The 11487-nt window shown below is 37.4% G+C and overlaps 1 protein-coding gene across 19 annotated transcripts in view; it reads left to right on the top strand.

The window, feature by feature from the left end:
* The window catches only part of ZNF644 (zinc finger protein 644), a 104787-nt gene that overhangs the window by 11887 nt on the left and 81413 nt on the right, over positions 1 to 11487 (top strand). For 4 of the 19 annotated variants that reach the window (XM_017544112.2, XM_037744120.1, XM_037744123.1 and 1 more), the window contains one exon: positions 10404 to 10509. The exons of the other annotated variants lie outside the window; for them this stretch is intronic. The gene's annotated coding sequence lies outside the window, so the exon portion shown is untranslated. The remainder of the gene's footprint in view (positions 1 to 10403; positions 10510 to 11487) is intronic. 19 annotated transcript variants of the gene reach the window in all.

Genomic DNA, 11487 nt, shown 5'->3' with positions numbered 1-11487 from the left:
GGGTTTCACCATGTTGACCAGGATGGTCTTGATCTCTTGACCTTGTGATCCACCTGCCTCGGCCTCCCAAAGTGCTGGGATTACAGGCTTGAGCCACCGCGCCCGGCCTCACATGTTTTATTTAACTGGGTTAGTTGTCATACAGAATTCATCTAATGCTTCACCAGGGTTAGGGTTGCATATACACAGAGCATACGATATGTCCCCTACTCCAGAGAGCTCATGATCTAAGATGTAACTTGAAGCATACTTAACCATGACACATTTAAATTACTGAGCTGACAAAAATAAAATGATCTGCAATCAGATTAATAATGCCTCTTGACAAATAATTTTTTACCTAGATTTTGAAGAAGTGGCATGTATAGGTTGGTGGAAAGGGAATGAAGTAACAGCTAGGGGGAAGAGCATGTTAAAAAAGCACAGATATTTTGGGAGGCTGAGGCAGGTGGATCATCTGAGGTCAGGAGTTCAAGACCAGCTTGGCCAACATGGTGAAACCCCGTTTCTACTAAAAATATATTTTAAAAAATTAGCCAAGTGTGGTGGCGGGTGCCTGCAATCCTAGCTTCTCGGGAGTCTAAGGTAGAAGAATCACTTGAACCTGGGAGGTAGAGGTTGCAGTGAGCTGAGTTCATGCCACTGCACTCAGCGTGGGTAACAGTGAAACTCTGGCTCAGGAAAAAAAGCACAGACATGAGAATTGTGGAATACAAGCGTTTTCCTTGGTTAAAGTAGAGTCTATTTTAAACAAATACAATAAAAAATAATAAGATTGTGGCATGAGCCGGAAGAATCTAAAGAAATTTGGATTAGAAATTGGAAGTAAGGCGTTCTACTGAAGATCATTGAACAGAATTACATGAAGAAATATGATTAGCAGCCAGATACGGCATGGCTGGAGAGGAGACTGAAGTGAGGAAGGCCAGTTAGTGATACTATCTTGGTAAGTGGGGAGGGTACGTTAAGAGTAAAGATGGGTAGTTTTAAAGTAAGATCAAATACTGTGGCTCCTCAGTTTGTAGTGCAGAGCTAAAATAAGAATGAAACAATTTTATTATCTTCCGGTATTCAAAGTAAATGTACTTGAAGAAAGAGTTTGCATATAACTTACACTAATTGAGGTATGCCTTTTTCTAAAAAAAATGGTTTGGATTTTTTTTTCTGTTAAGTTTAATTCGAAAACCAAGAAAGCTATGTTATAATGGTGTTTTCCTAATTATTAGTATTTTGAAGTAAAAATTAGTTAAGATAACTGGTAAGAGCTTGTAGTTGTGTGCTGAATTTTGAGTTAAAATTCTACATTTTAGCCATGGCTTAAGAGACATTAGAATTTGTATTAGAGCTGGTGGGAAAACAGGAAATAAAAATTAACTGTGTGGACTACATGTTTATATTTGTTTTTAAATAGATACTTGTCTTAAAATTTAGGAACATTTGAGAATACTCTGCTTGTATAGGAAAATATTATTTTCCTATAAAGTGTAGACTTTTTAAGAATTCCTAAATTGAATGCATATTATGTTTTATAATGGTAAAGGTTGTTTCTAAAATAGAAGAATTAGAAAAACAGGAAAAATAGATGTAATACAGTTTTTTAAATCCTTTTTTTTTTTTAGAGTTAGGAAATAGAGCAGAAGCTTGGGAGCTAATAGTTTTAGAATTTTAAGATACCATGTTTCAGTATAACATGTACATTTTAACCATTCTCACAGTTAATATAGGCTTAACTTGGACATATTAAGCTGTTAGGATTTATTATGTAGTAGTTCTCTGCTGGAACTAAGTCTTTCCCCTTCACTCCAACAGGTATTGCCCAGGCTCTCATAGCCATTTTTTTCTTTCTATTATTATTATTATTTTGTAGAGATGTTGGGGGAGGGTCACACTTTGTTACCCAAGCTGGTCTCGAACTCTTGGGCTCAAGCAGTCCTCCTGCCTTGGCCTCCCAAAGTGCCGTGATTGCAGGTGTGAGCCACTGAGACTGGCCTTTCTTTTTATTCTGATGGTTAGTACTGATTAAGTCCTTTCAGGCTTTGGGTACACAGTCTTCCATTATTCCTGCTGTCAGTTTTTTGTTTTTCTACTCCTATGCTTTTCAAACTTGATTATTCATGTATCACCTTCATCTGCGCAACAAGTAAAGACGTTAATAGTGAGGTTTTGGGGAATGTGGTAAAATAGGGAGGTATATTTGGCTCTGTCCAAGTTATCTGATGAGGCAAATCAGCTAAAGCAAAATACAGCGGGTTGCTCCCTACTATTACTGGGACCTAAAGGTTTCATCTACATCTCTGAAAAATGGGGTTTCTGTATAGATAGTATAGGTCAGAAGGAATGACAGCAAAACTATGAACTTTTCTGAACTATGAATGTTTCTGATTATCCTGATGAACTAGTGGTACAGGAAGCTTTTCTGAAAACCCAGCTCTGAATTGCTTGCTTAAGTAGCCACTTTTTTTATACCTGTGTATGGCTCCAGAGTTCTTGGGAATAGACCCACCTCCATTGGTCTGTAGATAAGAGAAAGCTGAACCTTCTGTCAGTGGGGAAGGCTCAGAATTAGTCTAGAACTAGTGCTACAGGGCCCTGGAATGCTTCAGGAATTGGTGGCTGCAGGGACCTCCGAAGGTGTGTCTAAAAGTCTGAAATAAGTAAGCAACACTCATGGTGCTAGGAAAGGGTCTTTTACCTCATCTGAGTTTCTTCTTTGACTTTCAACCTGAGGATCTCTATTTGAGAATATTAGGCACAGTTGAGGTTAAGGGCAATCATACTGAAAAACAGGGAGAATTAAATAAAAATCTACATGTTGATTTGAAAGTTATTCCCAGTCTCGTTTTCCCTCCCAGTCTGAGAATACTGGCTGACAAGTTCTTGCCCCTAGATGTGAGATTGAAAGATTCATCCTGTGACAGCAAACTGATGAGATCAGGAAAAATGTCCAGCTGATAACAGATGGGGCCCTGGTTGATAATCCTACAGTATGTCTACTCATTAAGACAGAATTTCTAGGCAACTTTTAAGTCCGTTACTCTTAAATAGGAGTTTAAGGATCACCAAACATTTGAGGATAACCCGAATACGAAGGAGAAGAGGGAAATAGAAATACTTCAAGAAGTCTAGTTTTTATAAAAGGTTACTGATTCCTTGGGAAGTAAAAATATTGCATCTTTGAAACCAGAAAAGATGCTGTGAAAAAGCAGTGTCCAGAAAACAAGAGCTCCTAGAAATTTAGAATATGAAACACTTCATAGAAGAGATGGAAACTCAGGATATTAAATTCTTATTAGAAGGGTGGAAGATAAAGTTGAGAAAACTCCCACAGAGCAGGACAAAAAGAGTTGTAAAGTAGGACAAAAGAAAACTAGAGGATCACACTTGCATGCACATTCAACATATGAAAAGTATAACTGGCTGGGTGCAGTGGCCTCACACCTGTAATCCCAGCACTTTGGGAAGTTGAGGTGGGTGGATCACCTGAGGTCAGGAGTTTAAGACCAGCCTGGCCAACATGGTGAAACCCCATCTCTACTAAAAATACAAAAATTAGCCGGGCCTGTTGATGTGCACCTATAATCCCAGCAAATTGCTTGAACCCAGGAGGCAAAGGTTCCAGCGAGCCAAGATTGCATTACTATGCTCCAGCCTGGGTGACAGCGAGAATCTGTCTCAAAAAAAAAAAAAGAATTACAAAATGGAAGAAATTATTTAAGAATAACTGAGTAAGAAATATGAATGTCAACAGTGAAAGGGCTCATAAATGCCCAACATGGTGACTGAAAAAAACCACATCAAGATACATCATGGTGAAATTTCAGACACCAGAAATAAAGGGAAGATCAAGAAAGCTTTCAGGAATAAAGCACAAAGAAGGGAGTAGAAATAGGTAGCATTTGAAAGTAATCAGTAATGGAATAATACCTTCAAAATCCTAAAGGAAAGTTATTTCCAAACCATTCTATACCCTACCCAGCTATCAAGTGTGGGAGAGGCTAAAAATATGAAACATGAGACTGTTAGAATATTTACTTCAAAAGTACTGTATCAGGAAGTTACTAGAAGGCACAGGCTCCATCAAAGTGATGGGGTAACTGAAAAGAGGAGCATCCAGGAAATAGGATGCAGTATGGGAGAAGAGTGAAGAGAATTTCTAGGATGATTATGAAGGGAGATTCAAGGGTAGGACTGTACAGCAGGTCTGAAGAGTAACCAGTTCAGCTTGCAACAGGAGGATGAAGGGGTCTAGATGGCATGTCTTTACAGGAAAAAAAAATGACATTTCTGATTTAATTTTTAAGGGATATTTGTCGGTAGTTTTCTTGTGGTAACTGTCTGATTTTGGTATGAGGTAATATTGGCCTCATAGGAGTGAGTTAGGAAGTGTTTCCTCCTGTTTTTTGGCAGAATGGGTAAAAGTTTGAGAAGAGTTTTGGAAGAGTTTGAGTATTAGTGTTAATTCTTGAAATGTTCCCCAGATTCCAGGGAAACAGTCTGGTCGTGGATTTTTTGTTTGTTTGTTTTTATGAGACAAGAGTCTTGCTCTGTTACCCAGGCTGGAGTGTAATGACACAATCTTGGCTCACCGCAGCCTAGAACTCCTAGGCTCAAATGATCTATCCTCCTGCCTCAGCCTATCAAGTAGGTGCTCCCCACCGTGGTCGGCTGGGTCCTGGCCTTTTCTTTGTGGGAAGTTCTCTCTGCTTGTTATAGGTCTATTCAGATTCCTGCGTCATCTTTAGTCAGTTTCAACAGTTTGGGTTTTTCTAGGAATTTGTCCATTTCATCTACATTATGTAATTTGTTGCATAGTGTTCTTTTATAATCCTTTTGTGAATATAAGATTGGTAGTATTGACTCCTTTTTTATTTCTCACTGTAGTGATTTAAATATTTCTTAGTTTAGCTAAAGATTTGTCAATTTTCTTTTTTTCAAAGAACTCTCTTTTGGGTTCATTAATTTTTTTTTTTCCTCTACTGTTTTTCTGTTCTCCATTTATTTCTGCTGTGTTTTTTATTTTTATTTTTTCCTTTTGTCTGCCTTGAGTTTAGTTTGTGTTTTTCTAAAGATAGAAAGTTAGATTATGGATTTAAGATCTTTCTTTTTTTTTTTTAAATGCAGGCATGTATAGCTATAAATTTTCCTGTAAGCATTGCATTTACTTCATCCCATAAGTTTTAATGTGTTGTGTTTTTGTTTTCATTTATCTCAACATATTTTCTGATTTGCAGTACAATTTCTTCTTTGGCTTATGGGTACTTAAATGTTTATTGCTTAATTTCCACATATTAATTTACCAAATTTCCTTCTGGTATCGATTGCTAGTTTCATTCCATTGTGGTCAGAGAACATACTATCTATGATTTTCATTTCTTTGGAATTAATTGAAACTTGTCTGATGGCCTAACACGTGGTACATACTGGAGAACATTCTTTTTTCTGTTGTTAGGTGGAATGTTCTATAGAATTTATAGTGTTCAAGTCCTCTATTGCCTTGATCTTCTATCTATACTGTCCATTATTGATTGTGAAGTATTAAAGTTTCTAAGTATTATTTTTGAATTATCTTCCTCCTTTCAATTCTGTCAGTTTCAACTTCGTGTGTTTTGGGGTTCTCTTATTAGGTGTGCTCATTTTTATAAGTAGCATGTAATTTTGATGAATTGACCTTTTTATTATTATAAAACATTCTCTTTGGTTACTTTTTGCATGGTATAACTTTTTTGATCTTTTACTTTCAGTTTGTTTTTATCTATTTAATCTCAATTGTGTCTCTTATAGCTAGTATGTAGTTGGATTGTGTTTTTTACCCATTCTGCCAATATATGCTTTTTGATTGGAGTGCATAATTAATTTGCATTTAATGTAATTACCAATAAAGTGGAATTTACATCTGCTCTTCTGATCTTTATTTTCTATTTGTCTCGTTTTTTGGGATGTTTATTCCTCTAGTCCTCTAGTGCTGCCTTTTATGTTAAATATGTATTTTCTGGTGTATCACTTAAATCACTCGTTTTGTACTGTGTACTTTTAATTCATTTTTGTAGTGGATGCCCTGGGAATTATAATCAACAACTTAATTTTAGTCTAGTACAAATTAATACCAAGTTAATTTTAATAATATACAAAATTTTGCTCCTATATAACTCTATTCCCTCTCCTTCCTTTGTGCTATTATTGCCATACATACATCCTTTTATACCTTTTAAATCAGACAGGAGAAAAAAAAGTCACAAAGAAAAAACAATTATACTGTCATTTATATTTACCTATGTAGTTACCTTCACCATGCTCTTTATTTCTTCAGACGTATTCATGTTGCTATCTAGTGTCCTTTCATTTCAGCCTGAGGGACACTCTTTAGTATTTGTTTAAATCTGTAAATGTCTTAATTTCTTCTTCCGTTATGAAAAATAGTTGTAGAATTCATGGTTGGGAGTCTTTCTTTCAGTACTTTGACACCGTTGCCATCCGGCCTCCATGGTTTCTCATGAAAAATTAGTTGTTAATGTTATTAAAGATGTTTGTCTGTGACAAGTCGCTGCTTTCTTGCTTCTTTTAGGATTCTCGCTTCCTTTTTCAACAGTTTGATGATGATGTGTCTGGGTGTAGATCTCTTTGGGTTTATCCTCTGTGTAGTTCCTTGAGCTTTTTCCGGTGTTTAGGTTAATGTTTTTCATCAAACTGGGGGAATTTTTAGTCACATTTCTTCAAATGCTCTTTCTGCCTCATTCTCATATCCATCCCCTCTCTTCTGGAACTCCTATTATGTATATGTTGGTATGTTTAATGTTGTCTTATAGGTCTCATAGGCCCTATCCATTGCTAAAATTGATTTTTCTTTCTGTTTCTTAGACTGGATAATGTCATTTGATCTATTTTCTGGTTCACTGACTTTTCTAGTGAATTGCTCATTTTAGTTGTGCTTTTTAATTCCAGAATTTGTTTTTTTCTCCTAATTTTTATCTTTTATTGATATTCTCATACTTTTCTTTAGACATGCGTTTCTTTTAGTCCTTTGAGTATGCTTAAAATAGCTGATTTTAAAGCTTTATCTAGTTTAGTAAGTCCCATATCTGGCTTTCCTCAAGGATAGTTTTGTGGACTGCTTTTCTCTCAACTCTGATAATCAGATTCCCTCTCCCCTCTGCCCCAGTGTTATTTTAGTGATTTTTCGTAACTAACTCTGTAAAATCTGTATTCTTTGTCACATATGGGCACTGAAATCTCTGCTCAGTTGACTTAGTGGTCAGCTCATAATTGGGCAGAGATTTCCTTAAATGCCTAGGACCACTAAATCTTTCTGTTGAAATTATATGTGTGTTGGAACACTCCTTCAACACTTAACCAGGTACTTTACAACTCTGCCTTACTCTTTACTTCCTGCTTGTGCAGAGCCTCAAGTTTAGCCAGAGGTGAGCACTTAGGTCTTTCTTGTGCATGTGCACAGCCCTTTCCATGCATGTGGCCCTCTAGAGTCTCAGGAATATGTTGGAGCTTTATAAAGTCCCAAGATTTTTTTTTTTTTTTTTTTTTGAAGGCTTTTAAGTCTATTGTTTGCCTCAGCTGTTCTTCTGTCCCTCATCCAACTGCAATATGAAACAATTGCCTCTGATTGTTTTTGACAAATGTCCTTTGCATGTCCTAGGGTATTAGGGGAAGCTTTTATACTAGATAAGTGCTGAGTCAGGTCAGATTAAATAGCTTTGTGAGTAGAGCCTTCTGGGAAACCATCAGACATGTTAAATAATGACAGTTCTCTGGGAATGAGGTACTAAAGGAGCTCCAAACTTATTCTGTCTTCTCTAGTGGCTGCCAGGCTGTTGGATTTTTGTTTTTAGTTATAAAGCAGTGGGGTCCGGCTCTGTGCCCAGGCTGGAGTGCAGTGGCATGGTCATAGCTCACTGCATTCTCAAAGTCTTGGACTCAACTGATCCTCTGGCTTCAGCCTCCTGAGTAGCTGGGACTACAGATGCATGCCAAACTCTTCATCAGTTTTCATGATCAAGAGAAAACAAATAGATTATTCTGACATTTTAGCATTATATCAAAAGTGAAAGATGATCTCATAGACTCTGTGGCTCACACCTAGCTCAAAACATTGCTTTCTAGATATATCCTCCACTTCTACATGCTAACAGATAAGACTCAAATAGATTTCCCTATAAGTTTACTTTATTGTGTTTAATATACTAAAATTTATAATGCAGATGTTTAATTTTTGGAAGGAGAAAAATGGTGGTTCTTGGCAATTGTTATTTATCTTTTTTCTATAAATACAAATGACTGTGGAATCATCTCTGGATTCTCTGGTCTTAAAGACATGCACATGCTAAGTTTATAATTTCATGATTTCTCCATGTAACATATGCACTTTTCTAGAATCTAGATCTGAGTGGATGACTCTGTGAATTAAAAATTTTAAACATTATTTAGAGATGGGGTACTGCCATGTTGCTCGGACTGGTCTCAAGGACTTGGGCTCAAGCATTTCTCCCACCTCAGCCTCTCAAGTAGTTGGGATTATTGGCATAAGCCACTGTGCCCCAGGCTGCTAGTTTTCAAAGCTACTACCCAGCTATGGGGGAGGATGGAAATAGGGCAAGATAAAATACCTTAAAGTGTGCTGGTCTTGGCCGGGCGCGGTGGCTCGCGCCTATAATCCCAGCACTTTGGGAGGCCAAGGCGGGTGGACCATGAGGTCAAGAGATCGACACCATCCTGGTCAACATGGTGAAACCCCATCTCTACTAAAAATACAAAAATTAGCTGGGCATGGTGGCACACACCTGTAGTCCCAGCTACTCGGGAGGCTGAGGCAGGAGAATTGCTTGAACCCAGGAGGCAGAGATTGCCGTGAGCCGAGATCGTGCCACTGCACTCCAGCGTGGGTAACAAAAAAAAAAAAAAAAAAAAAAAAGTGTGCTGGTCTTACCAAATAGGTTTCAGCCATCTATCACTCTTCCTAGATTGCTACAAGCCTTTGGTTAATTTCCAGAGTTGACAGAATGTTGATTTTAACAGTTTTTCCCAGTGAATTTGCTGGTTTTATGGAGGAGATGGTTTTCAATGGTCCTTATTCTGAAATTTTTGCTAATATCATACTGTTGAGTTTTGGGAGTTTCAAAATATTTTAGATAGGAGCCTTTTGTTAAGTATATAATTTGCAAATATTTTCTCTATTCTAGAGGGTATGTAGGGTTATCTCAATGATTTTTATTTTGCATTTCCCTGATTCCAGATGTGACTGAGTACCTTTCAATGTATTTATTGCCAAGTTTTATATATGTGTGTCTTTGAAAAGAATGTGTATTCTGCAGTTTTTTTGGGTGCAGCGTTTATGTGTCTGTGTCTTAGTTTGGGCTTCTGTAACAAATACTGTAGAGTGGGTGGCTTACAAACAACAGAAATTTATTTCTCACAGTTGTGGAGATTGGAAGTCTGGGATCACAGTGCTTCACTGGGTTCTGATGAGAGCTCTGAACCTCTCATGTCATCTTTTTGATTTAGCATTGTTACTACTTTCCTTCTCCTCCCGCCTTTAAAACTCTTGTTGGTTTTATCTGCCTGGCCACAAACCCAATTTTTATTTTCTGAAAATAAATATTTCACGTCCTTTTTGAAGGATATCATTGGATATGGAAGATGTTCCAGTGTCTCCATTTTTTCTGATAGGTCAGCCATTAATTGTATTGTTGTTTTGATATGTAACCAGCCTTTTTTTTTTTTTTTTTTTTTGGGGCTGCTGTCAAGGTTTTCTCTTTGGCTTTCAGCAGCTTGACTATGATATATATGCATATGTGACTCTTTCTGTTTATTCCACTTGGGTTTGTTGAGATTCTTGGATTTGTTAAGTCATTATTTTCCACAGAATTTGAGATGTTTTGACCATTATTTCTTCAACAAAAAAATTTTTATGCTCTTTTTACCCCTTTGTTTTTGAGACTTGAGTTACATATATGTTGGACTGCTTGATAGTGTCCTGCTGGTCTCTTAGGCTCTGTTTATTTTTCTTTAGTCATTTTACTTTCTGTTCTTTGGATTAGACAGTTTTATTTCCTTGTCTTCAGACTCACCAGTTCTTTCTTCTGCTATCCCTAATCTTCTGTTGAGTCATCTGATGAATTTTTTATTTTGTTTTTTTTCCCTTTTTTTTTTTTAAGTTTCTGTCAATTGTTTGAATATTTTTTTTTTGTAACATTCTTAGAATAACTACTTTGAATTAATTTAGGTATACTCAGAATCAGTATCTGTTGATTTACTTTTCTTTTTTTCTAAGTCTGAGTCACATTTTCCTCTTTACATATCATGCCTTTTTTGCTTGAAACTGCACATGATGGATATGTTTTAATGACTGGATTCAGTTAGTGTTCTTAGAATTGCAGGTCTTTTTTTTTATAAAGGTTAACTTCCTGGGCCCAGACTGCAAACTGCGGCCATCTCTGCTCTCTTCTAGCTTTGCATTGCTGCTTTGTTGGCTTGGCTTCTTGGAGGTCTCCCAGTGTCTGAGTAAGTTGGTTGTTACCCAAAGATTTGTGGAGATTATAGCCTGATTTTTCCCTGTGGTTTTCTTGCTTCTCAGAATTTTACTAATTTCCAGCTGTTCTGCTGAGGTTTGGTTCTGTCCTTTAACACTTCAACCTTGTAGACCTGCAGCTTCCTGCTACCTCCACTGCGTAGCTGGGGAATGCACTCTATTGAAAGGCAACAAACTCATAATACAGTGCTGTTTTCAAGGGTAGCATCATTCTTTCTAGTTTCTGCCTACTTTTTCCTCAGCCACTTCAGGTCTTCTTTGTGCCTACTGGTTTATCAGTCATCTAATGATTTGGGCAAAGTTTATACTTAGAATTTTTGTTTCACCCCTCTGGTTCTCTGACTGCCATGCTTTTCCCATTTAAATTTCCAGCTGTTTTCTCAGGCCTGAACACTGAGCCTTAGGGTGATGCTGTCTTTCTCCAGAGATCATTTTTGTACACTTGTGAGGTCTCTAGCATTCTGTGATTAATTAAATTTTAGGGACTGAAGGATTGATGGGTACATATGATATCGATAGGATGATGTATCTTTTTTTTGGCTTGGATTTCTTCTGTAGTTGTTTCATTCCTAAACATGTTCTCTCCATGAAGTGTGGCAAAGGTAGCCACTGGCTGCTCTATCTAACCTGCATCATTCTCGTAGCTGTTTCTGCTAAAGATTCAAGTGACACTTCCCAATAGTTTTTGCAAATGTACTAAGAAGCATTCTACGTCTCCCACTCCTGGATATAGTCCCATCCATGAAGAAATTACTGTGCTAGAACAGGGTATTCTGATCAGCCTAGGATTCAGGTGCCTAGGATTGGGGCCACTGTAATAGTTGAGTAAGAATGTGTCCCTAAGGCCGGGCGCGGTGGCTCAAGCCTGTAATCCCAGCACTGTGGGAGGCCGAGGCGGGTGGATCACGAGGTCAAGAGATCGAGACCATCCTGGTCAACATGGTGAAACC

Source organism: Cebus imitator, unplaced genomic scaffold (assembly GCF_001604975.1).
Source record: "Cebus imitator isolate Cc_AM_T3 unplaced genomic scaffold, Cebus_imitator-1.0 Scaffold166, whole genome shotgun sequence".
Taxonomy (NCBI): Eukaryota; Metazoa; Chordata; class Mammalia; order Primates; family Cebidae; genus Cebus; species Cebus imitator.
This window is presented reverse-complemented; position numbering and strand designations above follow the sequence as displayed.